Genomic DNA, 25,776 nt, shown 5'->3' with positions numbered 1-25,776 from the left:
AGTTAAGCGTCTGCCTTCGGCTCAGGTCATGATCCCAGGTCCCTGGGATCAGGTCCTGCATGGGGCTCCTTGCTCAGTGGGAAGCCTGCTTCTCCCTCTGCCTGCCACTCTCCCTATAAGGGCACTCTCTCTAACAAATAAATAAATAAAATATTTTAAAAAAAAGACTGAAATCAGGGGTGCCTGGGTGTCCCAGGTGGTTAAGTGTCTGATTTTTTTTATTTTTAAGATTTTATTTATTTATTCCAGAAAAAGAGAGAAAGAGAGAGAGAGAGAGAACAAGTGGAACAAGCAGGGGTAGGGGCAGAGTGAGAGGGAGAAGCAGACCCCCTGCTGAGCATGGAGCCCAAAGTGGGGCTCCATCTCATGACCCTGAGATCATGACCTGAGCTGAAACAAAGAGTTGGGCATGCAACAAAATGTGCCACCCAGGCACCCCAAGTGTTTGATTCTTGATTTTGGCTCAGTTCATGATCTCAGGGTCATGATCTCAGGTTTGTAAGAAATCGAGTCCTGAGTCAGGCTCTGTGCTGGGTGTGGAGCCTGCTAAAGATTCTCTCCGTCTCCCTCTGCCCCTCACCCCACCTTTCTCTTTCTCTCTCTCTCTCCCTCTCTCACACATACACACAGACTGAAATCAGACTATAAATGGGACACCATATAGGTCTAAGAAAGACCTAACATATATTTATCAAGATGTTATTAATCTAATTAACATGAATTTTAAAAATAAGGTTTTTGATTTGCTCAGATGTAATAATTTCATGAACCTCTGTTGGTTCTACATACTTCTATGCTAAACAATCTTTATGATAACATTGGGCAATTTTATTTTCAGAGAAAATGTAGGTCACACTTCATCTATATGTGCGTGACTGTGTTCTTCTGCCAGCGTGTATGGCACGTGCTCTTCCCTAATGGGCTATCAACTTCATATTCAATCTAGGCAGATTTTATTTTCAGCATCTATAGATGGCCTCAGCTCTAATTTCCTATTTTTTTTTCAAAAGGAAACAGAAGCAAGTATTGCATTCTCAATATACCCTACATTTTGATCAAAATGTTTCAACCCCAGAAACTGAATATACAGAAAACAGCCAGTCCATGACAACACATCTCTGTTTCAGATAAGAAACACAGGAGACCAAATCACAACCTTTGCTGCAATCATCCCTGAATGGTCAAGACTCAGTCAATGACTACCAATTTCTGTGGGGTTTTTTTGTCCTTTTTCCAACTTAGGACAGTGATGTTTCCCAAACCAACTACATACGCTGCCCCACTTCTGGTTAGCCCACATGCTCCCCATATCAACAGCTTCTGGTGAGGGAACACCTAAAACCTACTTACCCTTCTTATTCCCTCCCCTGCCTGCCTTTGAGTCTTTGCCAAACACAGCAATGGTAGCTGACTCCCTTGCTGTGGCAAACTGCTAAATAGCAGACTCTGTTTTAGGTTGGGTGGTCTTCATTTATTTCCGTAAACCCATCATTCTTTTTTTTTTTTAAATGTTATGTTAATCCCCATACATTACATCATTAGTTTTAGATGTAGTGTTCCATGATTCATTGTTTGTGCATAATACCCAGTGCTCCATGCAGAACGTGTCCTCTTTAATACCCATCACCAGGCTAACCCAACCCCCCCCCCCTCTAGAACCCTCAGTTTGTTTTTCAGAGTCCATAGTCTCTCATGGTTCATCTCCCCTGCTAATTTCCCCCCCTTCATTCTTCCCCTTCTGCTATCTTCTTCATCTTCTTCTTCTTTTTTTTAACATATAATGTATTATTTGCTTCAGAGGTACAGATCTGTGATTCAACAGTCTTGCGCACTTCACAGCGCTCACCATAGCACCTACCCTCCCCAATGTCTACCACGCAGTCACCCCATCCCTCCCCCCCCCCACCACTCCAGTAACCCTCCGTTTGTTTCCTGAGATTAAGAATTCCTCATATCAGTGAGGTCATATGATACATGTCTTTCTCTGACTGACTTATTTCACTCAGCATAACACCCTCCTGTTCCATCCATGTCGTTGCAAATGGCAAGATTTCATTCTTTTTGATGGCTGCATAATATTCCATTGTATATATATACCACGTCTTCTTTATCCATTCATCTATCGATGGACATCTTGGCTCTTTCCACAGTTTGGCTATTGTGGACGTTGCTGCTATGAACATCGGGGTGCACGTACCCGTTCGGATCCCTACATTTGTATCTTTGGGGTAAATACCCAGTAGTGCAATTGCTGGATCGTATTAAACCCATCATTCTTAAGGACAGCTAAAAAAACCAAAAACCAAAAAATCAAAAACCCCAAAACCTTGTGTTGGAAGGAGAGTGCCTCCTTTCGCTGGTTTCTGTAGGTAAGGACATCCCACTATGTCTTTGCTTTTCCTTTCTCCAACCTGTGGAGAAGAAATGAATGATCTGATTGGTGAGCAAGAAGAATTAGTACCACTTGCCTGTTTAAGTGGATTCAAGCATTCAAAAGTCCTAAGCATGAGCGTTTGAGAATGTTTCTTCTTTCTATATGTCGAATTCTATACTGACCTGGGTATAAATATGCCTGTAAACTCATTTTTTTTTTTTTTGGTCCAAGCTCTTAGGGAGTGTTACTTGGAGGGTAAGACTATGTATTTGAACCTAGCTTTATTAGCAATTAAGATGAAATCTGGGCTTCAATCTGCCTAATTATTCATTTGGATGCAGAGAACATTTTGAGACTCTCCCAAGAACCACTACCAACAGGTTCCCCGTCACCCCCACCAACTTTGTCTTTTTTTTCTTCCTGACTTCAAGATAAAGAGGACCTTATCCTTCTCTGCTTCACAGAACAAAAATCCCTGAGAATTATAAGTCCCTAGGATCCTAAGAAAATGAAGTTTTGCAGAAGTTCCGTTATTTGTTTCCTTTCCAAATGCTTTTTTTTTTTAAATGCAGTCTCACCACCCCCCCTTTTTTCTGTATTTTACAAATTTATAATTTTTGCACTTTCAGTGCGTGGGTGTGTGCAAATGAGCCTAATGTGCTTCTGTTAATTTTCACACTGTTTTATGCTGTGTTCCTGCTGGGCTGCTAAAATCAACTTGAAAAAAATGTCATTACTGTTACCTGGGTATTAGAAAAATTATTAGTTTTCATTCTCATATGAAAGAAAAAACCAATCATTTGATCAAACAATAAAATATCTTGTATGATATTATTTTACTTTAGACAACTGGGTTGACTTATATGACATAGGAATATCTAGCCTGTGATTCAAATTTTGCTCCAGGAACAGATGTGGGGGTCTAGGTGTGTTGATAAAAATGCCAAGCCCATGACGAATACATCTTCCTAAGAGAACAGATTTATTTACTTTGTCTAATATTTGAAAACATTTTTATTCTTTCTCATATTTAATTCCTTTAATATTTATACAAGAATGATTTCAATTTCTCAAAGTGTATCTTTTTTTAAATTTTTTTTATTCTTATGTTAATCCCCATACATTACATCATTAGTTTTAGATGAAGTGTTCCATGATTCATTGTTTGTGCATAACACCCAGTGCTCCATGCAGAATGTGCCCTCCTCAATACCCACCACCAGGCTAACCCATCCTCCCACCCCCCTCCCCTCTAGAACCCTCAGTTTGTTTTTCAGAGTCCATCGTCTCTTATGGTTCGTCTACCCCTCCAATTTCCCCCGCTTCATTCTTCCCCTCCCGCTACCTTCTTCTTTTTTTTTCTTCATATATATTGCATTATTTGTTTCAGAGGTACAGATCTGAGATTCAACAGTCTTGCACAATTCACAGCACTTACCAGAGCACATACCCTCCCCAGTGTCTATCACCCAGTCACCCCATCCCTCCCACCCCACCCCCCCACTCCAGCAACCCTCAGTTTGTTTCCTACAATTAAGAATTCCTCATATCAGTGAGATCATATGATACATGTCTTTCTCTGTTTGACTTATTTCACTCAACATAATACCCTCCAGTTCCATCCACGTCGTTGCAAATGGCAAGATCTCATTCCTTTTGATGGCTGCATAATATTCCATTGTATATATATACCACCTCTTCTTTATCCATTCATCTGTCGATGGACATCTTGGCTCTTTCCACAGTTTGGCTATTGTGGATGTTGCTGCTATAAACATCAGGGTGCACGTACCCCTTCGGATCCCTACTTTTGTATCTTTGGGGTAAATACCCAGTAGTGCAATTGCTGGATCATAGGGTAGCTCTATTTTCAACTTTTTGAGGAACCTCCATACAGTTTTCCAGAGTGGCTGCACCAGCTTGCATTCCCACCAACAGTGTAGGACGGTTCCCCTTTCTCCGCATCCCCGCCAACATCTGTCATTTCCTGACTTGTTAATTTTAGCCATTCTGACTGGTGTGAGGTGGTATCTCATTGAGGTTTTGATTTGGATTTCCCTGATGCTGAGCGATATTGAGCACTTTTTCATGTGTCTGTTGGCCATTTGGATGTCTTCTTTGGAAAAATGTCTGCCCATTTCTTGATTGGATTCTTTGTTCTTTGGGTATTGAGTTTGATCAGTTCTTTATAGATTTTGGATACTAGCCCTTTATCTGATATGTCATTTGCAAATATCTTCTCCCATTCTGTCGGTTGTCTTTTGGTTTTGTTGACTGTTTCCTTTGCTTTGCAAAAGCTATTTATCTTGATGAAGTCCCAATAGTTCATTTTTGCCCTTGCTTCCCTTGCCTTTGGCGATGTTTCTAGGAAGAAGTTGCTTCGGCTGAGGTCAAAGAGGTTGCTGCCTGTGTTCTCCTTTAGGATTTTGATGGACTTCTGTCTCACATTGAGGTCTTTCAACCATTTGGAGTCTATTTTTGTGTGTGGTGTAAGGAAATGGTCCAGTTTCATTCTTCTGCATGTGGCTATCCAATTTTCCCAACACCATTTGTTGAAGAGACTGTCCTTGTTCCATTGGACATTCTTTCCTGCTTTGTCAAAGATGAGTTGACCATAGAGTTGAGGGTGCATTTCTGGGCTCTCTATTCTGTTCCATTGATCCATGTGTCTGTTTTTGTGCCAGTACCATGCTGTCTCGATGATGACAGCTTTGTAATAGAGCTGGAAGTGTGGAATTGTGATGCTGCCGGCTTTGCTTTTCTTTTTCAACATTCCTCTGGCTGTGCGGGGTCTTTTCTGGTTCCATACAAATTTTAGGATGATTTGTTCCATTTCTTTGAAAAAAGTGGATGGTCTTTTGATGGGGATTGCATTGAATGTGTAGATTGCTCTACGTAGCATTGACATCTTCACAATATTTGTTCTTCCAATCCATGAGCATGGAACGTTTTTCCATTTCTTTGTGTCTTCCTCAATTTCTTTCATGAGTATTTTATAGTTTTCTGAGTACAGATCCTTTGTCTCTTTGGTTAGATTTATTCCTAGGTATCTTATGATTTTGGGAGCAATTGTAAATGGGATCGACTCCTTAATTTCTCTTTCTTCTGTCCTGTTGTTGGTGTATAGGAATGCCACTGACTTCTGTGCATTGATTTTATATCCTGCCACTTGACTGAATTCCTGTATGAGTTCAAGCAGTTTTGGGGTGGAGTCTTTTGGGTTTTCCACATAAAGTATCATATCATCTGCAAAGAGTGAGAGTTTGACTTCTTCTTTGCCAGTTTGGATGCCTTTTATTTCTTTTTGTTGTCTGATTGCTGTGGCTAGGACTTCCAATACTATGTTGAATAGCAGTGGTGATAGTGGACATCCCTGCCGCGTTCCTGACCTGAGGGGGAAAGCTCTCAGTTTTTCCCCATTGAGAATGACATTCGCTGTAGGTTTTTCATAGATGGCTTTTATGATATTGAGGTATGTACCCTCGATCCCTATATTCTGAAGAGTTTTGATCAAGAAAGGATGCTGTACTTTGTCAAATGCTTTTTCTGCATCTATTGAGAGGATCATATGATTCTTGTTCTTTCTTTTGTTAATGTATTGTATCACATTGATTGATTTGCGGATGTTGAACCAACCTTGCAGCTCAGGGATAAATCCCACTTGGTCATGGTGAATAATCCTTTTAATGGACTGTTGGATCCTATTGGCTAGTATTTTGGTGAGAATTTTTGCATCCGTGTTCAACAGGGATATTGGTCTGTAATTCTCCTTTTTGATGGGGTCTTTGTCTGGTTTGGGGATCAAGGTAATGCTGGCCTCATAAAATGAGTTTGGAAGTTTTCCTTCCATTTCTATTTTTTGGAACAGTTTCAGAAGAATAGGTATTAATTCTTCTTGAAATGTTTGGTAGAATTCCCCTTGGAAGCCATCTGGCCCTGGGCTTTTGTTTTTTGGGAGATTTTTGATGACTGCTTCAATTTCCTTAGTGGTTATAGGTCAGTTCAGGTTTTCTATTTCATCCTGGTTCAGTTTTTGTAGTTGATATATCTCTAGGAATGCCTCCATTTCTTCCAGGTTATCAAATTTGCTGGCATAGAGTTGCTCATAATATGTTCTTATAATTGTTTGTATTTCTTTGGTGTTGGTTGTGATCTCTCCTCTTTCATTCATGATTTTGTTGATTTGGGTCATTTCTCTTTTCTTTTTGATAAGTCTGGCCAGGGGTTTATCAATCTTGTTAATTCTTTCAAAGAACCAGCTCCTAGTTTCGTTGATCTGTTCTACTGTTCTTTTAGTTTCTATTTCATTGATTTCTGCTCTTATCTTTATTATTTCTCTTCTCCTGCTGGGTTTAGGCTTTATTTGCTGTTCTTTCTCCAGCTCCTTTAGGTGTAGGGTTAGGTTGTGTACTTGAGACCTTTCTTGTTTCTTGAGAAAGGCTTGTATTGCTATATACTTTCCTCTTAGGACTGCCTTGCTGCATCCCAAAGATTTTGAATAGTTGTGTTTTCATTTTCATTGGTTTCCATGTATTTTTTTAATTCTTCTTTAATTTCCTGGTTGACCCATTCATTCTTCAGTAGGATGCTCTTTAGCCTCCATGTATTTGAGTTCTTTCCGACTTTCCTCTTGTGATTGAGTTCTAGTTTCAAAGCATTGCGGTCTGAAAATAGGCAGGGAATGATCCCAATCTTTTGGTACCGGTTGAGACCTGATTTATGACCTAGGATGTGATGTATTCTGGAGAATGTTCCATGGGCACTAGAGAAGAATGTGTATTCTGTTGCTTTGGGGTGGAATGTTCTGAATATGTCTGTGAAGTCCATTTGTTCCAGTGTGTCATTTAAAGTCTTTATTTCCTTGTTGATCTTTTGCTTAGATCATCTGTCCATTTCAGTGAGGGGGGTGTTAAAGTCCCCCACTATTATTGTATTGTTGTCGATGTGTTTCTTTGCTTTTGTTATTAATTGCCTTATATAATTGGCTGCTCCCATGTTAAGGGCATAGATATTTACAATTGTTAGATCTTCTTGTTGGATAGATCCTTTAAGTAGGATATAATGTCCTTCCTCATCTCTTATTACAGTCTTTGGTTTAAAATCTAATTTGCCTGATATAAGGATTGCCACCCCAGCTTTCTTTTGGTGTCCATTAGCATGGTAAATGGTTTTCCACCCCCTCACTTTCAATCTGGGGGTGTCTTTGGGTCTAAAATGAGTCTCTTGCAGACAGCATATCGATGGGTCTTGTTTTTTAATCCAGTCTGATAGCCTGTGTCTTTTCATTGGGGCATTTAGCCCATTTACATTCAGGGTAACTATTGAAAGATAGGAATTTAGTGCCATTGTATTGCCTGTAAGGTGACTGTTACCGTAGATTGTCTGTGTTCCTTTCTGGTCTATGTTGCTTTTAGCCTCTCTCTTTGCTTAGAGGACCCTTTTCAAGATTTCTTGTAGGGCTGGTTTTGTGTTTGCAAATTCCTTTAGTTTTTGTTTGTCGTGGAAGCTTTTTATCTCCCCTTCAGTTTTCAATGACAGCCTAGCTGGATATAGTATTCTTGGCTGCATATTTTTCTCATTTAGTGCTCTGAATATATCCTGCCAGTCCTTTCTGGCCTGCCAGGTCTCTGTGGATAGGTCTGTTGCCAATCTAATGTTTCTACCCTTGTAGGTTACATATCTCTTCTCCCGAGCTGCTTTCAGGATTTTCTCTTTGTCTCTGAGACTCGTAAGCTTTACTATTAGATGTCGGGGTGTTGACCTATTTTTATTGATTTTGAGAGGGGTTCTCTGTGCTTCCTGGATTTTGATGCCTGTTTCCTTCCCCAAATTAGGGAAGTTCTCTGCTATAATTTGCTCCATTATACCTTCTGCCCCTCTCTCTCTTTCTTCTTCTTCTGGGATCCCAATTATTCTAATGTTGTTTCGTCTTATGGTATCGCTTATCTCTCGAATTCTGCCCTCGTGATCCAGTACTTGTTTATCTCTCTTTTTCTCAGCTTCTTTATTTTTCATCATTTCATCTTCTGTATTACTGATTCTCTCTTCTGCCTCATTTATTCTAGCAGTTAGTGCCCCCATTTTTGATTGCACCTCATTAATAGCCTTTTTGATTTCGACTTGGTTAGATTTTAGTTCTTTTACTTCTCCAGAAAGGGTTTCTCTAATAATGTCCATATTTTTTTCAAGCCCAGCTAGTATCTTTAAAGTGATGATTCTGAACTCTAGATCTGACATCGTACTAATGTCCGTATTGAGTAGGTCCCTGGCAGTCGGTACTACCTCTTGTTCTTTTTGTTGAGGTGATTTTTTCCATCTTGTCATTTTGTGCAGAGGAGAATAGATTAATGAGAGAACAAAATGCTAGCAGATTAACAATGTCTCCAGAAAATATACTCTAAACAAATCAGAAAAGACCTGAAGCAGTGGGAAAAGAAAGGGAAAGAGAGAAAAAAGAAAAAGAAAAAAAAGAAAAAGAAAAAGATAAAGATAAAAACAAAAACAAACAAAACAAAACAACAACAACAAAAAAAAAAACAGAATGTGATCAAATGTGATCAGGCTGGTATATAGATCAGTGCCACACACTAGATTTGGGGTGTATTTTGGTCTGTTAGAAGAAAGTGCCTCCCAAAATTTTAAAGAAAGAAAAACTTATATATGTACAAAAATAAGGGTTGATATGATGAAGGGATGGAATATGTCTGTAAAGATGGAAATTATAAAAAAAATTTTATAAAAGGAATTGATGAGAAGTTGTATGAAAAAAGAAAGAAGAGGATTTAAAAAAAGAAAAAAAGGAAAAAAAAAAGGGAGAGGATGTGATCAGGCAGGGGAATAGAAAACACCATATACTAGAGATTTAGGGTATATTTTAACCTGTTAGAAGAAACTATCTCAAAATTTTAAAGAGAGAACAACTTATATATATAAGCCAAAAATACAGGTAACTACTATGAAGGGATAGAATATGACTCTAAAAATGAAAAATAAAAATGTTTTTTTTTAAAAAAAGGGATTGATAAGATGTTGGTTGAAAAAGGGAAAAAGAAAAATTCAAAAAGAAAAAAAAAGAAAAAAAAGACAGTTAAAAAAAAAATTAACTTTGAAAGACTAAAGAATCATGGTAAAAAAGCCATGGATTCTATGTGCAGTATTCCCCTAGCGCTGGAGTTCTGCCGTTCTCATTGATCGGTAAACTTGGTCTTGGCTGACTGTTCTCGCTGATCTTCTGGGGAGGGGCCTGTTGCCGTGGTTTCCAAATGTCTCTGCCAGAGGCGGAACTGCCCCGCCCTTGCCCCCTCCCGGCTAAGTAATCTGCTCGGGTTTGCTCTCCGGGGCTTTTGTTCCCTGATAGCTTTCCGTACAGCTTTGGAGGCGGAGAGTGAAAATGGCGGCCTCCCAATCTCCGCCCCGGAGGAGCCGAGAACTCAGGGCCCCACTTCTCAGTGAGCCTCCAGAGAAAAGCCATCAGTCACTCCCGTCTCCCCGGTCTCCGGCCGCACTCCGTGCTCACCGGCCTGTGACCGCGCATTTCTATCTCTGGCACCCGACCCCGGGTGGAGTCTCCAAACGCAGCAGATCCCTGCGGCGCACTCCCGCGCCGCTCCTCCCTGGGGAGGAAGGTGAGTCTCCCGGATCTGCCGCTTGTTGGGTCTCTGCTGGAGGTGCAGGGGCCCGACTGTGCCGCGGATCACGGTCTATGGCAACCCCGAGCTGAGAGCCCGCTCCTGGGCTCCGCCTCTGCAGCCGGCTTCCCTGCTCCATTACCTAGGAGCTCTGCCACACTCAGGCACCCCCGGTCTTTCTGTGACCCGTGGGTCCTGAGACCACACTGTCCCAGAGGGTTCCACCCCCCGCTTAGCCACTGGAGCGACGTCCCTCGGCAGAGCCGACTTCTAAAAGTTCCGATTTTGTGCTCCGCGGCTCTATCACTTGCCAGAAGCGGCCGACGGAGGCCCCTCTCCCGCTGTCTATCCTCCCGAATATCCCTCGGATTCACTTCTCCGCACGTCCTACCTTCCAGAAAGTGGTCGCTTTTCTGTTCAGAGAGTTGTTGCTATTCCTTTCTTCGATCTCCTGTTGGGTTTGTAGGTGTTCAGAATGGTTTGATCCCTATCCAGCTGAATTCCTGAGAGGAGACGAAATCCAGGTCTCCTACTCCTCCGCCATCTTGCTCCTATCTCTCAAAGTGTATCTTATGATACATGGGAAGATGAAGCAAATGACAAAGGTAAGATGTTCTATTTCCACATCAGGCTAATTTAGGACTTAGGTCCTTAAATAAGAGATACTACAAATGATTCCAAAGTTGTGAGTCACTTTTCTGTTGGGATATGGCTGTATATTCTGAATGCTCTTGCATTTGTTTTCCAGGAAAGCAAGTGAGAAATAAGAAATAAGAATAGGGGAAAAAAAACCTTCAAACTAAATTTTTGGTATAACTACAAGTTGAAAAAAGATGTGAGTACTGCTAAAATCTTCTGAGACCAGAGAACTCCAAATGAGAAGCAATGATGTTCCTGCCAAGAAGAGCTAGGAGAGAAAGGGGCCTATAGGTGGTAGATTTGTTTGTTTGCATTAGTGTAACAAAGGTTTAAATAATAATTATGGTCCAAGCATTGCTTGGAGTGCTTTATGAATATTAACTCATTTAAGCCTCATAACAACCCCAGGAACAACTATCATTACTCATATATTAGAGGTGAACAAAAATGAAATGTTGTGTGGAGAGTTAGTGGCCATCACAAAAATTGATAATGATATTCTTTCTAAATGGGAGGGATAGTGGGCAAAACCAATAGGCTAGGCAGACAGAAAATGCACAGAAGTACTGTATGCTGGCTAATTGAATGTAATTAAAAATAAAAAAAAATAAATTTGGGAATTTATTTTACATATTGTCTTTCAGGTTGAAATGAATGATCTACTTATAGATATTCAGAAGTACAATAAAGTATAAACTTTCAAATTAAAAAAAAAAAAAGAAGTACACAGGGGAATGCCGAGTTGATGCTCTGGACTGAATGTTTATGTCCTCCCAAAATTCATAGGTTGAAATCTTAATCCTTGATGTGATGGTATTTGGAGGTGAGGCCTTTGGAAAATGATGACATCATGAGGGCAGAACCTTGGTGAATGGGATTAGTACTCTTATAAAAGAGAATCCAGAAAGCCCCCACATGCCTTCTGCCATGACAGGACACAGCAAGAAGACAGGTGTCTACAAACCAGGTAGTAGGCTTACCAGACACTGAATCTTCAGGTGCCTTGACTTTGGATTTCCCAGCTTACAGAACAGTGAAAAATAAATGCATGTGGTTTAAGCCACCTAGTTTATGGTATTTTTGTTATACCAGCCTGAACAAACTAGAACAGTTGGTATCTTTCAGAATGTGTGGCACAAAATACACTTTCTAAAGATAAAGAAATTGCCTAGAAAAGCAGTGACCATGTTCCTTGGTGGCAGTGGCTATTAAAGCAAAGTGTCTGTACCAGCTGTTAAAGTGTTTTTGAGTCAGGTATGTTATGATTCAGAAGAAATGAAGCTATACGAAGTGGGTACATAATGAGGGAAGAGCCCCTTGCTGTAGCAAGAAAGTAAGGTGCCCTTAAACTATACAGAGAATATTCTGAACCCTTCTCTTCCAGAGGAATAAAATGTTAATAGTTTTCTGAATATCTGACTTACTCAGAATTGAGCAGTAAAACAAGAATAAGTAGAGAACAATAGAAATATGTAATAACAGAAAAGTAAAATGAAGCACAAAAAATTCCTATGCATAAAGAAAATTCACCAAAGAATTAGACACAAAACAGATGAAAAGTGTCACCCAAATCTCCAACATGAAAAAAGAACAACTTTAATGAAGCAATCAAATGTACATATTAGAATAAGGGGGAGAGATAACCAGACAAAAAGAGAAAATAGAGAAAAGAAAAAGGCAATCTGAACTCAGAAAAAAAAAAAAATACAGGGGTGCCTGAGTAGCTCAGTGTGTTAAGCATCCAACTCTTGATTTCAGCTCATGTCATGAACTCAGGGTCATGAGATTGAGGTCCATGTTAGGCTCCACGCTCAGCATGGAGTCTGCTTGAGATTCTCTCCCTTTCCTTCTGCTCACCGCCCCGCCTCCCATACTTTCTCTAAATAAATAAACAAATAAATAAATTAAAAAGAAAAGACAAACCCAGTTTATGAATAAAGACAAAATAAAAGGGAGCACAGGGTAGAATGGACACCAGGTATTTGCATAATAGAGAAAAGGAACAACAACAACAAAATCATAATGAAAAACAAAAAGACTAGAAAAAATGAATTATCCATAACCAGCACCCAAAGGAGAAAATCCATCCTCTGGACTCCAAAAACAGAATAGAACAAATACTTAAAATACAAGTTAAAAAAAAAAATCTTTCCTGAAGTAATAGAAGGTTAAAACTACATGTTGATGGGGCGCCTGGGTGGCTCAGTTGGTTAAGCAACTGTCTTTGGCTCAGGTCATGATCCTGGAGTCCCGGGATCGAGTCCCGCATCGGGCTCCCTGCTCAGCGGGGAGTCTGCTTCTCCCTCTGACCCTCCTCCCTCTCGTGCTCTCTGTCTCTCATTCTCTCTCACAAATAAATAAATAAAATCTTTTAAAAAAAAATAAAAAACTACATGTTGAAAGAATACACTGTGTGCCAGGGAAAATTGATCCAAAGCAATCAATAAAAAAGTATATTCTAATATATGTTGAAACTCTAAAGTTAAAAATGTATTAAGAAGCCAAATATATCAAATCTCTTATAAGTAAAAAAAAAATCATGTTGCTATATAACCACCTCAAATAAAATGCAATGCCAGACACTGCTGGAGCAGAACCACAAGAAACTCAAAGAAAGAAATGGTGAGTCCAAGATTTTTATATCCAGACAAATTTAAATTTAAATTCAAATTTGAATCATACTCTCAAACTGATTCAAATTTTAATAACTCTAAATATTTTTCCCAATGATAATTGTGAGCAAATGTTAGAGGATAAACTCAAACCAATCAAGAACTGACTGAGAGAATAACAGCAAAGGCTCAGCAGTATGGAGCAAATATATTTTATTGTAGATCCAACAGAAAAATAAAAGCAAGAGCAGAATTATTAGAATGAAAAATCAATGTTATAAAAATAAAAATATAAAAATAATACAATTAACAAAAATAGGGGACAGAAGATAAAAATTAATATAAGTCCACTATTGCCTCATCACTAGTAACTGCACTTAAAATATTTTAACTTCTTCAATGGTATACTCTACTTTTCTACCAGTTACTGAAAAAAAAGTATTGAAATCACTACCCATGAGGGTAGATTTACCCTTCTCTTTTTAGTTCTGCCAGTTTTTCCTTCCTGTGTTTTTTAAACGTATGTTATTAGGTGCATACAAATTCAGTATTGCTATGTCTGCTTGATAGATAAACCTTTTTGTCATTGTTAAATATCCTTCTTTATCAATAGTGATACCTCTAAGCTCTCAGTTCACTTTTTCAGGTAATAGTAGAGTCACTCCAGGTTTTTTATGGCTTACATAATGTATCTTTCTCCATTCTTTCACTTATATCTGCAGTTTTATATATAAAATATATCTCTTGTAAGCAGTAGAGTCTTGCTTTTTCAGTGAATATAGTAAATTCTTCCTTTTAATTCAAGAGTCTACTTATATTTAATATAATTATTGATGTGTTAATTTAATAAAACATAATATCGCTTTTTGCTATTCTTTTTGTTTCCATTTTTTTTTAAGATTTTATTTATTTGAGAGAGAGAGAGATAGAGATAGTGAGAGAGCACACAAGCAGGGGGAGGGGCAGAGAAGCAGGCTCCCCCCTGAGCAGGGAGCTGATATGGGGCTCTATCCCAGGACTCTGGGATCATGACTTGAAAGGAAGGCAGACCCTTAACTGACTGAGCCACCCAGATGCCCTGTTTCCAATGTTTTTGTTTCCTCTGTCATCCTCTCTGGAGTTTTTTTGTTTTGTTTTGTTTTGTTTTTTTATTAACTAGGTATTTATTAATATTCCATTTTATTTCCTCTTTAAAAATATTTACTTTTTGTTTGTCTTTACACCTTTATTTTTCAGTGTTTTCTTAAGAGCTTATTATATGAATCTTTAACCTATTATCATCCATTCCCAAATAATATTATATCACTTTTAGTAAAATTTGAGAGTGTTAACAGTTTACTTCCATTGACTCCGTCTTTAATGCCATAGTAGCCCATTTCAATTTCCTATGTCATAAATCATTTTATGACATCGTTTATATTATTGTTTTAATTCAAACATCATTCATCATTTAAAGGCATTAACAAATGAGAAAAGAATCTTTCATATTTATTATTTCCAGTGTTCTTTGGACCTTTCTGTAGATCTAAGTGTCAGTATAATATATTCTCTCCACCTGAGAAATTTCCTTTGGTATTTCTGTAAGAGGAGGTCTATTGAGCTTTGATTCTTTCAGTTTTTGTTTAGCTTAAAATGTCTTTATTTTGCCTTCATTTTTGAAACTGAATTCTAGGCTCAGAAATTTATTTTTTCTTGCAGCATTTTAAACATGCCAATCCACTGTGATAGGAAGACAAAGGTAATTTGTACCATTGTTCTGCTGTATGTAATGTGCCCTTCTTCCCCAACTACTTTTAATATATTTATGCTAAACTTGGTTTCAGCAATTTGACTAAGCAGTGCTTATATGGTGTTTTTTGTTTTTGTTTTGTATTAATCTCTCTCGGGTTTACTGAGAATCTTTATATGTGGGTTATAGGTTTGTTTGTTTTTTTCCTTTAAATCCGGTTTGGAAAATGCTTTCCTGTTATATCATCAAATATAATTTCCTGTTGAAATCTCTGCATCTCTTCCTCTGGGACTTGCACTGCATGTAGCTTAGACTACTTTAAAAAATTTTTTTTTTTTTAAGATTTTATTTATTTGCGAGAGAGAGAATGAGAGACAGACAGCATGAGAGGGAGGAGGGTCAGAGGGAGAAGCAGACTCCCTGCTGAGCAGGGAGCCTGATGCAGGACTCAATCCCGGTACTCTGGGATCATGACCTGAGCTGAAGGCAGTCGCTTAACCAACTGAGCCACCCAGGCGCCCATAGCTTAGACTACTTAATATTGTATCATAATTTGCGGATATATTGGTCATTTATTAGGCATATTTTTCTTTGTGCTTCAATTCTGTATATTTTCCTATTTAGATTTCAAGTCACAGAACTTTTCAGTGTCTGATCTGATGTTAACTACATTCAGTATTTTTTCGTTTTAGGTTTTATATATTTTTTACATTCTAAAATTTATGTTTTAGATTGTTCTATCTTTCCCATTTGTCTCCTGAGATTTTGAGACACCATCAGTTCACTCATTTTGTCCATGTTTTCATTATCATTGTTAAATGTATCTATGATTGTTTAAAGTCCTTACAAGCTAATTCTAACATCTATATCATCACTAGTTCTGTTTGTTGACTTTTTTCCCTTGATTATGGGTTATGTATTTTTAAATTTATTTTAATGTGCAGCAATTTTGTATTTTATGCTGAATATTCTTGATACTTGGCTGATGGTTTAAATTTTGTTGTCTCCTTTTAAGTAATATTGAAATTGTTCTGTAAAATGGTTTACTGGTTGAAAAGTTTGATCCCTTTCAGGATTGTTTGAAATTTTTGACGTGTCATGTCTACCTTAACTCTTACTTTTGGCTAGAATGCAACCATACTCCTAACATGTGACATTTCTGGGTTCTCAACTGAATACCTGGCCAAAGTCTTATTATTCAGCCAAAATGTTAAGGGTCTTACTTACAGATTTTTGTATTTCTACATCCCAAGTACTATGTCCCTTGAGATTCAGCTGCCTCAGTAGGCCCATATTATATCCACTACGTGCTTTGTCAGGTCAGTGAAGTCACTACATTCTACTCAGGCTCCACCTCCCCGATCTGTGATCTGGGAAGTACATTTAAGCAGAAAGCCAGAACAATCACAGGGCTCCACCTTGTGTCTCTTACCTCAGGAATTACAGTCATGTGTTTTATATATATTGTTTAGATTTTTAGCATTTATGACAGAAGGTTAGTCTAGCGCAAGTTCTTTCATTATTAGCTAGAAACAGAGTTTCTTAATTAGTTATTTTTTTATTATCCAGTCTTCCTTTCTGAATCTTGTGAATGTATTTTGTTTTGTTTATGACTGTTTTAAATGATTTTACATCAGTAAATAATTACTTACTGAGTATTCTCTAGGTCCTTAGCACTATTCCTAGGATTATAACTCATATAACTATTAAATATTATCCCTATCCTGAAGGATCTTACAATTTTATTGGGAAATAAGACAGATACACTAAAGGCAATGCATTGCAAACATTACTGCATAAAATGATCAGAATGTTGCTGCATGTAGAGGGGAAAGTAACTATTTTTGAATCCCAAGAAAAAAAACAAGAAACCAACAAAAAAACTCCTTAAAGACAATAGTCCTCCCTGTCAGTGAACATTAGGAGAAGGGGAAAAAGTAAATGTTTTTGCATTGTTTACTTTTCTAGATTCATGTAACCATGACCAATGATAGATACCGGGGGGTGCAAGCCTCTGTGTTTTCTTACTGTGTGCTAAAGAACACCATCTATATGAATACCACCAGAAGAAAAAGAAAAAAAAAAATGAAATAATGAAACAAACAAAACAAAATAAAATACAATGGTTCATTTTGTCAGCTGTTGCCAGGTGCAGCCAATGATTCCATATAGCTGCAGCCTCCCATGGGGAGGTTTTGAGTCAGTCCTAACCAGTGAATGATATGAGTCACCTGCTTCACCTTCTCCAGGTAATTGATCTTGAAGTCAGTTTTGTGAGCATGCATTAAGACCCACCTTGCAATGTACCCAGTGTCACTTCTAGTTTTCAGACTTTCAAACTCCTTTAGTATTCAGCCTGATCCATTTCACTGGGCTTCTGCCTTGTCTCACCTGCCTGGAACTCAAGTTTCTCACCAGACCTTGAGCTTCCTCTGAATCCAAACTTGCTTCCTGAATTCTCCTCAGTCCTTTTAGCCTTTCTCCAAGGGAAGGAAGTTATGGAAGATATAATTTGACAATCTAAGCCTAAAATTTTAAGATATTCTGATGATTTATGTAAGGGTAATGATAGGGTAGAATCATTTGAAATAAGGGTAATCTCAGAAAATATTATATGTATATATTATATATATTATCTCTATAATATAGCTAATATATTATAATATATAATATAATATATACATAATATATATGTATATAATATATTATAAAAATTGAACTATTCACACAGAACGCAGATGTTAACTATCAAGTTTTATATCTTTACTTATCATTGTTTATTAATCCTAGAAGCACAAGGTCTCTGGATCAGAAAATAGATCCTTTATATAGTCACAGAGCACCTTAGTAGCACTGATTTCCCACACTCCAATTCCCCTCAGGGTGACAGAAAGAGGGTCAGATGTTTCTGTGCCACATCTGGCTCCTCTTTTAGGAGAAACCCTAAAATTATTAGACCCAAATCCAACCTAGAGCACCTGGCATATCTGCCTTATCTTAGAGAGAGACAGACACAGAGACAGAGAGAGAGATCTTTCCTCTGGATCTTAAACAAGTTCTCTGGGAGAGAAGAGGAGAAGGTATCTAAGTTTTTATTCCCCTTAGAATATGATCAGAGACTCTGGAAGAGATAAGTCTTTAAATTCTTCTGGAGCAGTTCACTGTCTCTAACTTCCAAGGCATGTTTACCATTCAATCATCCTTTCTCCAAGGTTGCCAACAATATTTGTTCACTAAGTCCTGATGAACAATACTCGTGGGGCATTGTTTCCTCCTAATAATACTCAGGTCAAATTGATTTGAATATAATCTCCTTCCAAACTCTTGCTACCACATCTCTTCCACTGTCCTAGACTTCCCTGGATGTAAACCAGCTCGTATCTCACCTATCACTACCACTGTCTCTGCATAATGTTCATTCCAGCAGCTTTTCAGTGTCTTCATCTCTCCCCTGTCCTAATTACCTGGTCTGGGCACCCTATCCTCTGACCCAGTTCCCAGCACTTGCCCCATCAACAAAGATTGCTCAAATCCCAGGATCCCTCATTCCTAAAGCTGCCAAGCTAAAACACTAGAAGTCTTCAGACAAGCTATCAAAATCCCCCACTTAACATGAGATACCAAAGAAAAATGGAGGGAACTGGAAGAAAAAGAAGCTCTTAGGTCTGTCACATAAACTATATATGGATGGGTAAACTCAAAAGCAAAGCAACAAATTCATTCAGTTATTTATGGACCAAGTATGTTTTGTTACCTGCTAGGAAACTAGCATTTATAATATTTTTATGTGCACAAATGTTGAGTTTGGGCTTCCAAAAAGCATTAAATAAACTGTGGAACGTAATCTTTTTGGATAGTGGAGACTTTTAATTGACACAAGGCTTTAGAAACCACAGTTATTAATTTTGCTAATATGGAGAAGTAGTAAAAGAAAACCGTCACACGTGTAACTGTCCAGGTAAGTCTGATTGTCATTAAACACATACCTGAATGCATACATGTGATTTACTTAGGAGGTTAGAAAATGCAAATGGAACAGAAAGTTTAACAAAATAAAAACAGAAACAAAAAAGTGAAAGCTTCCTTTTCCCACATTGAACTCCCCCTCCCTTCTGTTTCACTCTCCCTGCTTATGTACACACACACACACACACACACACACACACACACACACGCATGCATGAGGGCACATGTGATTTTATTCACACACTGTTTGGTACCTTTCTGTTTTCTGTTTGCTTGTTTGGTACCTTTTTTTAAATATTTACTTTTTTATTTGAGGGAGAGAGAGAGCTCGAGCATAAGCAAGTGGAGGGTAGGGCAGATGGAGAGACTCTCAAGTAGACTCCCTCTGAGTGTGAAACCAGATGCAGGGCTTCTGGTAGGGCTCAATCTCACAACCCATGAGATCATGACCTGAGCTGAAACCAAGAGTCAGGTGCTTAACCAACTGAGCCACTCAGGTGCCCCTGTTTGGTACCTTTCTAAACATTTTATGTGCTATGTGTGTATTTTTTGTAGATAATTTTATGCCAGATATACCTTGTTACGTCCTTCTTTTTAGGTGAAGGAAGTGATAATATTAATGCAGTACAACTCCATTGTAGTTTATGTCATGATTTATATAGTTTAGAACCTACTGGTGGGCATGTTACCTGTTTTAGAGTTGTTTTGACTATTTTTAACCATGTTACTGCAATCCATATTTGTATACATTGACAGAGGCATTAGTTTGAATTCCTAGCAAAAGAACTTTCAGGTAGAGTAATAACTGAATTTTACAATTTTGACATATTTTATCAAATTTTCCTCCATAAAGTGTGCAAGAGTGGTTACATATTTCCCACTCACAAACACATCGTGGGGGATTTAGACAATGTGATTTGATGAGGGATAAAGGACTGCAGACGTGGGTGGTCGTGGAGACCTTCAAGGAAGATACAAACCTGACCTGAGAATTGAAATTTGATAAACATACACATACTCATCCTCACATACAAATGTTAAACTCTAAAATATTAAAACACTGTTAACACTTGAGAGGGGATTGAAGGGAATTCACATTTATACTACTCTAGAATTTGATTTTTTTGTGTGTATGCAATAATTTTAACCTATCAAAATAATAGTGATAGAAAAATACACACCAAAATAGAGAAAATATTCAATAGTATGAAAGACAATATTGAACACCAGCTCCCTTTTCTTTCACTAGAAAGGCAGAAAAGAAGAGAAAATAAAGTTATTCTTCTTGAAGAAAAATTAACTTAATTAGATAGGATAAATTATCACACAAAATTGGAGAAAAATTTGAAAGTGGCATAACTATGGAGATTCAAGAGTTTTCTCATGTCCAGAAAATCCCAGTAAGAACACACTAAAATGTTTGAATTATGAAGACAACATACAAATCCTATTGACATCCAGGAGAAACAAAATGAAATAAAATAATAAAAATAAAAGGAAAGAAAGATCCCATGAAGCAACACAAACCAACCTATTTTCAAATCTCTCCTATGCACTTTTCTAAGGAGACTATAGACCAAACTTCAGCATAATTCTTCAAGAATATTAAGATTTTTTCTCAATCAACCAAGTCAAATTCTTAGTTATCAAGGACAGCATAAATACAGCTCAAGAGCTAGTTTTTTTAAATAAAGTTCAAAGTTAATGAGATAACAAATTTATAAGTTGAAGAATGGGATATACATGGTTATAAAGCAAAGAGACTGGACCACTGAATTAATTAAATAAAATACTAAGTATAAACAAGTAGAGTTGACCTTCGAATAATGCGAGGGTTAAGGGTGCTGACCCCTATGCAGTCAAAAATCCACATATAATTTTTGACTCCCCTAAAACTTGACTACTAAATGCCTGCTGTTGACTGGAAGCCTTAACAATAACATAAAGAGTCGATTAACACATATTTTGTATGTTGTATGTATTATATACTGTATTCTTACAATAAAATAAGCTAGAGAAAAGAAATGTTAAGGAAATCATAAGGAAGAGAAAATACATTTACAGAACCATACTGTACTTATAAAAGAATCCATGTATAAAGCGACCCTCTTGGGAAAAAAGTCATTTTTTTTTTTAAGTTTACTGTTTCACGAGTTCTAACAAATGCATACTGTTGGATTATCTCTGTGGTTTTGTTTTTTTCAGGATGTCATAAAAATGTAACCATTGAGTAGACAAAATTTTGGGTTTGGTTTGTTTCCCTTAGCATAAAGCACTGACGTTCACCCACACGCATGCCTGTGCCTGTCGCTTTCATCATAGAGAAGCATTCTGTTGTAGGAATGTGCCACAGTGTGTTTATCCATACCCCACTTAAAGGCATTTGAGTTGTTTCGAGATTTTGGTGATTATCAATAAAGTCACTAAAAATGTTCCTTTAGAGGGCTTGGAATAAATATAATTTTCATTTTACTTTGGCAAAGACCAGGGAGTAGGGTTTTGGCAATGTGTGCTAAGTGCATGTTTCCCTTTATAAAAAATTCCAAAAATCAACAGTACTTGGTGTGGTCAGGGTTTTTTTTCTCCTTTTTATTTTTCCTTCTTCCTTTCACCCTTCTTTCCTCCCCCTCCTCTTCCTTCCGTCCTCCCTCCCTCCCATGTCTCTCTCTGTCTCTGTCTCTCTTTCTCTTTTTCACATGGTGCTTATTTGCATTTCTCTAATGGCCAAATATATGAAGGGTGTTTTCTTGTGGTAATATATCTTCTTTGGTGGTGTCTGTTCAAATATTCCTTTAATTTTAGGTAGAAACTGAACCAATGAAACTGGATATTTCTTTTTTAGATGGTTATAACTACAAATTCAATTTCTTTACTTGAAGACATACAGATATTCAGATTGTCTATTTCTCCACAAGAGAGTTTTGGCTAATCTTAGCTTTCAATAAATTTATTAATTTCATATGAATTGTCAAATTTTTTATAATAAAGTTAGTCATAGTTTTCCCTTATTATCATTTTAAAACCTTGAAAGTTTGTGGTAATGCCCACTCCGTTTTATTATTAATAGTTGTAATTTGTACCTTTTTTCCCCCTGGGTCAGTCCGGGTAGTGTTTATCAATTTTATTAACGTTTTTAAAAATTATAGTAAGTGTGCTCTGTATAGATTCTTATTGAACAAACATATTAAAAATAAATTTAATAGGGGATTATATGGTATTAACACACTATTTCAATAGCCATGGGAATGGCATTGTGTCTATTAAGAAACTATCCATTTTTATGTGTTTCATGCTGAAGTATTTAAGGGTTAAATGACATGATACCTATAATTTTGCTTAAAATATACCACCAAAAAATGCCAGATGAAAAGATAAAGGCAGGGCCTTTGAAGATGATTGGTACATTGAGTTTCCATCCACCTCCCCTCAACTTTTGGTTATTTGGAAATTGTCACAATATAGAGAAATTTTATAAGTAAAGTGGATAAAAGAGAGCCCAGTTGATGTAAATATTTTTTATAATTGACTAACCGAGAAACTAAAATTGTGTTATGCTCTGTTGCAAGAAGGAAAGAGGATCTGGCTAATCTGAATGCCAATCAACCTGCCCCCAGCATTTGGCCTAGGAATGGGAAAATAATTTAAATTAGATTAATTAAAATATCCCTTTTCTCTTCTAATAAAATTATTAAAGTACAAAGATCCAGTTGTCTGGCTACCATTGGTCTTCTTTTCTACAACCTCTGAAGAAGAAAAGAACAAAAATAATCAGGGCTGTGACTGAATAGATAGACAGTGGCTTGCCACTTTCCTTCGCATCCCTGGATTCAGATACATCTAAAATAACTATCCTCATATATTTTCCAGTTACAAATGTCTTTTGTTGCAGCTTGTTAAGATGCTAAGCAGGTAACTTAGCTATGACATACCCAGATTCCCCAATTAGGGACACTGAGCTATTACATTCTGTATTGTTTTAAACTGCTAAATTTGGTAATTTGACGCATAGCAATAGAAAACCAATGCAGGCTGTGGGTCTCATTTGTCTTTTTTAATTCCCCAAAGACTTCTTGTCCCCAATATATGTATTACTACTTCCTGCCAAGGGAGCAACTTTGCATTCCAGTGGCTAATTCTAGACTACTGTGATTTGTTATCTGGTTGACCACAGAGTTATATTCACCTGCTTGGCTTGATCATGCCTAATTAAACAAAGTGAGTTAAGTGCTCAGAAATGAAATGAAATGTAATATAAAGTGATTTATAATAATATAGTATAATTTATATATAACATTATATAAATATATTTAATGTATAATTGTATATGTGTAAATATACATAAATATATAAAATTATTAATATTTAATATGTGAATATGTGTTTATTTTATCATTTATTCTATAATTATATTAATAATGATTATTTAATAAATATATATTTATCCCATATAAAAACTATAAAACTATATCATATATAACATATAAACATAAAAATACATTTATATTTAATTATTAAAATTTTTATTCCATATATATAATTATATATTAATTTATTTCATATATAAAACATCCAGTAGTAGAGATGAGAAAAATCTAAGCTCTTGTAAACATTTTGGGAGTTACTAGGGGAAGTCTACTGTGTTAACTGAGGATTAAGACAGCATATTAATTAATGAAACTAGATCTGGATAAGATAAACTGTAAATGAATTTTGTGGTTACTGAATGCAAACCTTTTAATTCTATTTAGGTAAAGCATTATATTGTAAATGGGGAGGGAGAGGGAGAAAAGGGGAACTGGGAGATACTTTATCCAAAAAGCTATTTTTTTGGTAGAAATCTTCTAAAAAGAAGACCTGAAATATGTAGCCTTGATGAGAAGAGCAAGATTTAAGACTGAAAGTGATAATATGAAGCCAACTGGAGAGCTACGGCAAACCCATATATTAAGATCTTTAATATAATCCATACCAAGAGTTAAAGGGAAAAGGATGAAAGTCAAGTGCAGCATGGCAGTGCTCTTCAGCTCAATCTGCTGAGTATATAATTGAGACCTCATGATACATAGAAGTTTCCATCTTCTGTGGAAGGCAACAGGTTCTCAATGGAGGGGCAGAACTCATGCAAGCAATCAGTTCTTGTTCAACTCTCTCCTGCCATATCACCCACCAATATGCTATCCTCAAATAGAGTCACTGTTTAGAAATAATTTTTGAAAAAAGACACAACAGTTGTTTTACCTTTGCTGCTTTTCCATGTGCAAGGTCCTCTAATTAAAAATTAAAGAATCAGCATGCTATTGAGTGCGGGAGGCTTGAGCTCACAGACCATGTTAACAACTGGTATTTAAAATAAGCACACGCCCCAAGTTCTATTACATCTGTCTCTTTGGCTATTATGAATGCAGGACAAATAATCAAACTCATTTACTGAATAGAGAGTTGTATATGAAGTCTGTGATCCCACTTTTCACATTTGCAGATAATATAAAAGAAGTTTGTAAGATTTAAATTTTTCACACATGTGAACATGTACAAAGAACTGTAGAAAAAATCTCTCTCTCATGTATCATTCCAGCACTAATCTTAGAAACCTAATTTTAAACTTTTCTCAGACTGGAAAGAATGTGGTTGAGTTATTCATATCCATCAACATATCTTTTTTTTTTATCAAATTGTCATTGTATTTGATATCTTGTGGGCTGAGTGGTTATCACAATTAAAGGTGAAATAATAAATTACAAGGTTTGTGTGAAATTTAAAAAAAAAATCACTAAAAAACCCCAGAGCATATTTTAGCTATCTGTGACAGAAAAATTGATTCCATGCATAACTTTATATTTGTGAGTGTGTATGTTCATGCAAATGTGTGTGTGGAGTTAAAGTGAATCCCTAAATTCATCTGCAGAGAGGCATATAGATTTAGGAATTATCTATAATGTGCAGTCATGTACTTTGAAAGCAAGTAATTCTAAACACTGGTCATCACTAACTTTAAGCGATGTAATATTAGATATTAAAAACAAACAAAAACACCTAACAGTGAGTTACAGGTTGGGTATTATTGTCCTTCAAGTGAAGAAACAGGACCATTTTATCTTACTCATCAAGTTAAAGGTAAATATATGCTATGAGCATAGAAGCATCCTTTGAATAGCTAAAACAAATTTACTTCACAAAGACATTTTTTCCTAAGCATTAACAATTCTAATGATGGATAATCTTCCCTGAAGGCATCTTTGATACCTGCTTATTCTCTCATTGTCAGCATATGCAAAGAACCATGCATATATTGAATCTCAAAGCAGAGATGCACAGACTACATAGACACCACATAAAGTACCTAGTTAATTTTAGAATCTAACACCTATGGCACCTGGGATAATCTTTATGATGTAACATCCTTTATGTGCATTTTAGAAAGTGTCCATACATATTTGCAAGGAATTATAAATATATAAAATGCATATCAGGTGTATGTAATTGTTCAATGTTTCTCTGAGCTTTATGTAAGAATATCCATGTTTAATTACACAGAAAGATAATTTGTGGCTGTCCAAGGGTGCATCCAAATTATAAAGATTCTGCCTTCTCTTCACAATCAATAGAACCGTGCTGATATACTGATGTAATGAAAGCACAAACACAGTCCTCTTTAATACATACTCACTTTATGATGTTGGACAACTTCTATAACTTTATTTTGATCTTAGTTTCCTTTTGAAATGTAAGGATACTCACCTGGGTGTCAAACAAAGCACATTCTCTAATGCTTTCATGATGTCTTGGGGAACTAAATTAGAAATCTTTTAAAAACTTCTAATTATCATG

This window comes from Neomonachus schauinslandi, chromosome 5, assembly GCF_002201575.2.
Source record: "Neomonachus schauinslandi chromosome 5, ASM220157v2, whole genome shotgun sequence".
In the NCBI taxonomy this organism is placed as follows: domain Eukaryota; kingdom Metazoa; phylum Chordata; class Mammalia; order Carnivora; family Phocidae; genus Neomonachus; species Neomonachus schauinslandi.
The sequence above is the reverse complement of the archived record's forward strand: the minus strand, read 5'-3'. Positions refer to the sequence as shown.